The 6,000-nt window shown below is 41.8% G+C and overlaps 1 protein-coding gene across 1 annotated transcript in view; it reads right to left on the minus strand.

Moving 5' to 3' along the window:
• LOC310707663 (pancreatic lipase-related protein 2-like) overlaps positions 1–5,634 on the minus strand; it is a 28,698-nt gene extending 23,064 nt beyond the window's left edge. Inside the window, exon 1 of the mRNA XM_083504982.1 lies at positions 5,379–5,634. The gene's annotated coding sequence lies outside the window, so the exon portion shown is untranslated. The remainder of the gene's footprint in view (positions 1–5,378) is intronic.
• Positions 5,635–6,000: the final 366 nt, after the last annotated feature.

Raw genomic sequence — 6,000 nt, forward strand, 5'->3', positions numbered from 1 at the left:
TTCAGCAAAGTGCAAGTTTTTGCTAAATTTCAGTGTAGTCAAAATACAAAATTTCAGCCTGATCAAAATACAAGATCTAGAAATAAAAACAACAACTATTGAGTTAATATTTTTCAGGATAAATAAATGGTCCCCTCTTTAAAAAAATATATCAAAAGTATACTTCAATAATATGGAAAACTTGTCTTCTCCCTTTCATCAATTCATCTTAGACCTTCAGGTTGCACTGGTAGTGCTATTAGAGAGAATGATAAACACTGTATCCAAAATTCAAAATCATGCTTTTAGTCCTTGGGCTACAATCACAAAAGGCAATTCAACTTCAATCTTCACACAGATTAGTGGTTTAATGTTCTATTAAACCTAAAGAAGCTACACCATATGGAATTAGCTTCATGTGTTTAAATATAATTGCCTGTAGGCAGATGATGTTAATCTCATAAGCACAGCACATTCTTTTTAAAGACTCTATGCATTTATGCAAAGACATTTCATTCATTGTGATTCCTGTGCAGTACAAAGAAAACTTGCCCACATCAGAGGTTAGGAAGCCTGTAGAGTCAAGATTTGCTGGGGTGCATTAAGATAATCCTAAATAATACAAGTAATGCCTTAATACAGTATCACAAATCTGGTACCCCAAAGGTATTCCAAAATGTACACAGAGTCCCCAGCAGACTGCATTCATTTGAAGAGCTTTATATGCACAGAGCTGCCCTATCCACTGAAATGTATACAGCAGCTGCCTTGTACAGTGGTACCTCGGGTTAAGAACTTACCGTATTTTTTGCACCATAACACTCACTTTTTTCCTCCTAGAAAGTAAGGGGAAATGTCTGTGCGTGTTATGGAGGGAATGCCTACGGGTGGCATGCCTACGGATTTTCCTCCTCTAAAAACTACGTGCGTGTTATAGTCGGGTGCGTGTTATAGAGCGAAAAATACGGTGATTCGTTCTGGAGGTCTGTTCTTAACCTGAAACTGTTCTTAACCTGAAGCACCACTTTAGCTAATGGGGCCTCCTGCTGCTGCCTCACCGCCAGAGCACGATTTCTGTTCTCATTCTGAAGCAAAGTTCTTAACCTGAGGTACTATTTCTGGGTTAGCGGAGTATGTAACCTGAAGCGTATGTAACCCGAGGTACCACTGTATAAGCCCTCTTTATGTCTATACACAGTACTGGTAAAACAATGGTTAGATCCAAATGCACAAAGATGAGCCACAGTGAGTCTTGCCTTAAGTTCACAGACCCTACTCTCTCCTCCTACAACAAGGCCATAAAGACCATTATGTTACTTCTTCCATTTTAGATAAACTATAACTTCCTCACTGGGGGGAATTACCTAGGTGAGCTCTAAGAGGCAACGGGGTGGCAAGAGGTCTACATGACTATCAGACTTTGAAAAGCTGGAATCACTGAAGTTCATCAGTTTTGTTGAGTTAATTAAACTAAATAGTTTTAATAGGATTTTGAAGGAATGTGCAATTAATTGTTACTGTTTTGAATTTTAATTTCTTATCTTCCTTAGTGGGTTGTGCAAACCACTATTCTGAATAATGCTTTTTATAGTGTAGGGGGGCACTGGTGGTGAGTGTATGGAACCAAGCAGGCAGCTTGTCAAAAGTTTGTTGCTGAGTTATGTATGTTGATATCCTGCAGAGCTGCTGCCAGTCAGTGTAGACAATATTGAGTGAGGTGGATCAATGGTCCGACTCAATATAAGGCAGTTGCTATGTTCCTGTCTGTGAGAAGAGAAATCTGATTGCTTATTAGCATCAAATAAACTCAAGTACTCCTAAATTCCAAAGAAAACTTAACATTCTGGAACACAATTATATTCACACTTGCCACAACAATGGGCAACTGTTTTAATTAATAATTAAGACTGCAACCCAAACACAGATATCTAGGAATAAGTCCTACTGAGCATAAGTCCTTCTGAGTAAAAGTGCAGAGGCTAGTGCTACAAACACATTTGTACCCTGCCTAATGACCAATGCTCCAAAAACAAACATATACCTGTCACTGTTATCTATGCATAAGGCCTGCACAGAGAGCAATCCCATGAAACAAAGGTTGTGCCAGTACCCGCCATTCCCAAGCAGTCTGCCATTTTTAGTCTTGCCTTTAGTTATTAGGTTTGTCTCTGATCTCTCTCTCTCTCTCTCTCATGTGAGCACAAGGTTCCACACTTCCATCAAATCTCACTGATTATCCGTATTAATATATTTTAAAGAATACACTCAACAGGTCCAGACCAGCTTCCACAAGACGCCACCCACATAAATAACTACACTGTTAATCATAATTATTACATTCAAAGCACACAGGTGCACAGGTTGTTTTCCTTATTAATTATAATGCACTCACTCCTCAAAATATGAATTGAATTTGTTCATCAGAGCCCAATGTTTTCCATAGATTTCTCCAGCAATCATTTCCCTCCAAAACAGCCTCCCCCAACCTCCTACTGTCCAGATGTTTTGTCCAGCTTTTCTCAATCTGCTACAGTTCCTATTCTCTCTTATCAGTCAGTGGCCATGTTAGCTGGGGTTGATGGAAATTGTAGTCCAAAACAGCTGGAAGTCACAAAGCTAGTTTTCAATCAGTTGGGGGGGGGGAGGGCCCTCAGTGTAATCAACAAGATCTATCCCACCCACCTCCTTCCACTTTTACCCTAATCTCTCTCCCTCTCCTCCGTCTTACCCCTTCTTTAAATATTTGTGAAGGGGAGAATTGTCTTAAAAAGTAACGTTTCCATTTCCCCCATTTGCCCTGGCTGCAAATGAAGGTTTCAAGACCCTGCATACCACTCATCCCACTGTAGAGCAAATATTACAACTCTATAAGCATCTCAGTAAGAGAAAGCTCGGCTTATTTCTCCAAGTAGACATGTACGTGGACTGCACTGTAACTCAGGAAGCAGCACTACAAGGCACAGAAGGCAACTATACAAAAACAGAGGGAGTACTTGCCCATGGCGAGGGAGAGGCATATTTGACAACCAGCTGCCTGCCTGTAATCAAGTTCTGATTTGTATCTTCAAAGTCGTTGATCACGTGTTGTGTACACACAGAGCAACAACATGGGCACAGGGAAACTATAGCTAAGCAGCAGGATCTCCTTGCCCACAGTGCACCAAATCATCTGAATAGTAGATGCTGGGAATCGTGGGGGTGGGCGGGTAGAGCACTGTTGCACTTACATCCATCTTGCAGACTTCCTATGAGCACCTGGGTCACCAGGGTTGAAATTGGGCTTTATTTCACCCGGGTCAAAGACCCGGTTTGGCAGCCCTCCCCCACATGCATTTGTGTACACACACACAGAGGCGGGGCTGGGAGTCTCAATGGCACCCCTCTAGAGGCATCACCTGGGGCAAAAAACTTGACTAGCCCCCCCCCCCCTGCCACTATGATTCTGTGAGTAGCCACTCTGAGCACAGGATGCTGGACTCCATGGGCCATTGGCCCATCCAGCAGGATCACCTTATGCTCTTATCTAAAAGAGGAGAGAAACTTACTATAAAAACTCAATATGCATTGGTTTTATTCTATTGCCCTTAAGATGTCAGTTGCCAAAGCCTCTGGACCCATTGTTAGGGGACATTCGGCACAGAAACATGTGTGTATACCTTTAAGAAGTTTCTGGGATTAATTGGCTGCAGCTGGCTGTGACTATAAAAGGAAAAAAGCTGAGTTTTGTAGCCTGCCTGCAGGAATAACACCCACCAGAGGTTGTGTTTATTATTTAGTAATAAAGTCTTCGTTTCAGTTTTGGGTTTTTACACCTGTGTCTCCTGGAGTCACTCTGTCCTCTGCCACCAGCTGGAAATCCCCCTCCAATACCCATTGCCCTACAGATGAGACTTTCATACTGCATGGGCACTTACACAAAAGCTGAGGAGAGGTTTGGATCAATTCCTCTTTCAATGGGGACATACCCTAATTTGCACCTCCTGAAAAAAGGGGAAACTTGAACACAGTTATCCTGCATTGCAGGGAGTGGACTAGATGACACTTGGGAATCCCTTCCAGCCCTACAATTCTATGAGCTTCCAAAAATTCATGATTCGCATTTCTCTGAATTTTGTAGTGTAACCCACCAGGGAAATACCGTATGTGTACAAAAAGGGGAAAGTGTCCATAAAAATAAATGAAAACAACATACAAATATGCAGGGATAGAGATGAGCTACACAAACTGCAGAATATGGAGTGGAGCCTAATGTTCTGTGAGAACATTTTTGCTACCCCCCCCAACCCCCCCCCCCAAATATTTAGGTAAGATGAGAACCCCTCTCCCTCTCCTCCCCTCTCCAAAAGCCTACTGTTTACATGCTGGTTCTCTGCTGTTGGCTTCTCCAATTGCCTGTAGATGTGGTTGTGCAATATCAGTGAAGGCCAATCAGGTTGTGAAGAGCTTATTCTGGAGATCCATCACTACCTGAATGCCCTACATTTGGGTAGTCATAGTGGAGGAGAACTAGGTTGGGAGAGGAGTGGTATCTGAATATTCTTGATTGATTGAAGCACCCCCACCCCCACCCTAAGCAACAAAAAGGAAATAATGTTTTGGGGAGTTCCCCAACATTTTTGTACCCCTTTGTGCCCATAAAATCTTTGAAATGGGGGGGGGGGGCATTTTTAGGCAGCTGTACCAAAATCAGAGACACCGGTTCAGAAACATCAGTTTGCTCAAAAGCTTTTCAACCAGATCTATGCCAATGACAGTGTACAAAAAACAGACCGTAAACAGTTTATAGACTTTTGAACTTTCTACCTATTATTAGGTCTTCTCAGAGTTGAGCAATCTTCCCGGTCAGAATTTTGCAAAGCTCTTACAATTTGCTAATGCAGAAAATTCTCTCTAGATACATGTCTGTACTGCCACCCGGTGGGTCTTATGCCACACTGCAGATTATAGTATCTTCAGTAAAGTGCTAACATTAAAAAATATTGGCAAATTGTATCTGAAAAGTGGAGAATTATGGGAGGTCCAATTTAGGGACACACATACACACAGGTGTTTCAGCCAACATATGATGAGTCTTCAGAACTATACATAGATTCAATTATAACATTAGGTCTTGCTTGTTTTTGTTTTTGAAATGGCATTCAATTATGTTATTGGTTTTATAATGTCAAAGCTTCTGAGTCATCTCGAGTTATTGTTTGACACTTGATGCGTCACTTAAAAACAGGACAAAAGAGGAAACAGATTTGTAAAAAATGTGCATATGCTAATAGATGTGTATAGATGCACATTTACTATAATTTAAGTATTTACCTATTTATTACTTATAAGTTTATTTCTAAACTGCCAACTCTTAAAAAAATTATGTCAGTGTACAATAAAAGCAATAGAAATAGAAATACATCTCCCCATCATGGGGGAAACTGTAACTTTGGTGACTTGTGTGCCTGCCTACTCAGTTTGCTGTCCAGGTGCTCACTGATTAAGGGGAAACTTCAGAGTCTCTCCCACTCTCCCTTTTTAGGGTTCTTCATCATTAAGTTGGACAGCGACTGGACAAATAGAAGACTCTGTAAAGTAGGACATATGGCCACCCCTATCCCGTGAGTTTTGAAAAGGTCTTCACTGTGTGAGGAAACCTTGCCTAATATCAGGAAGCATCAGCATGGTGCTTAGTTCCCTCTAGTTCCCTATTGATTTTTAACCATGCATGATCTTCCGGAGAACATGAGGGAAGTGGGACAACTGAAGAGCAGGTGGGTATTTTATGCTCTGGAGAAATCTTAGCAGTCTAACTGGCGGGGGGGGGGATTACAACCTTAGCTCTGATCTGCACTAATGCTCAACAGATTTTGCCACCCTTTCCATGCCTAGAGCCATCACCACCTGATTCCACTGCTGTGCTTCTTCTGCTTCTTGGTACTATACTAGGAGAAGTTTCCAATGCCTGTGGATAGGAGCCACAAAGCACCCTATGCTGTTGTGATCGATTGCTGGAAGGAACATGGCAGCAGGGTTGGATGG

Source organism: Podarcis liolepis, assembly GCF_965112155.1.
Source record: "Podarcis liolepis genome assembly, chromosome: 5".
NCBI classification, from domain to species: domain Eukaryota; kingdom Metazoa; phylum Chordata; class Lepidosauria; order Squamata; family Lacertidae; genus Podarcis; species Podarcis liolepis.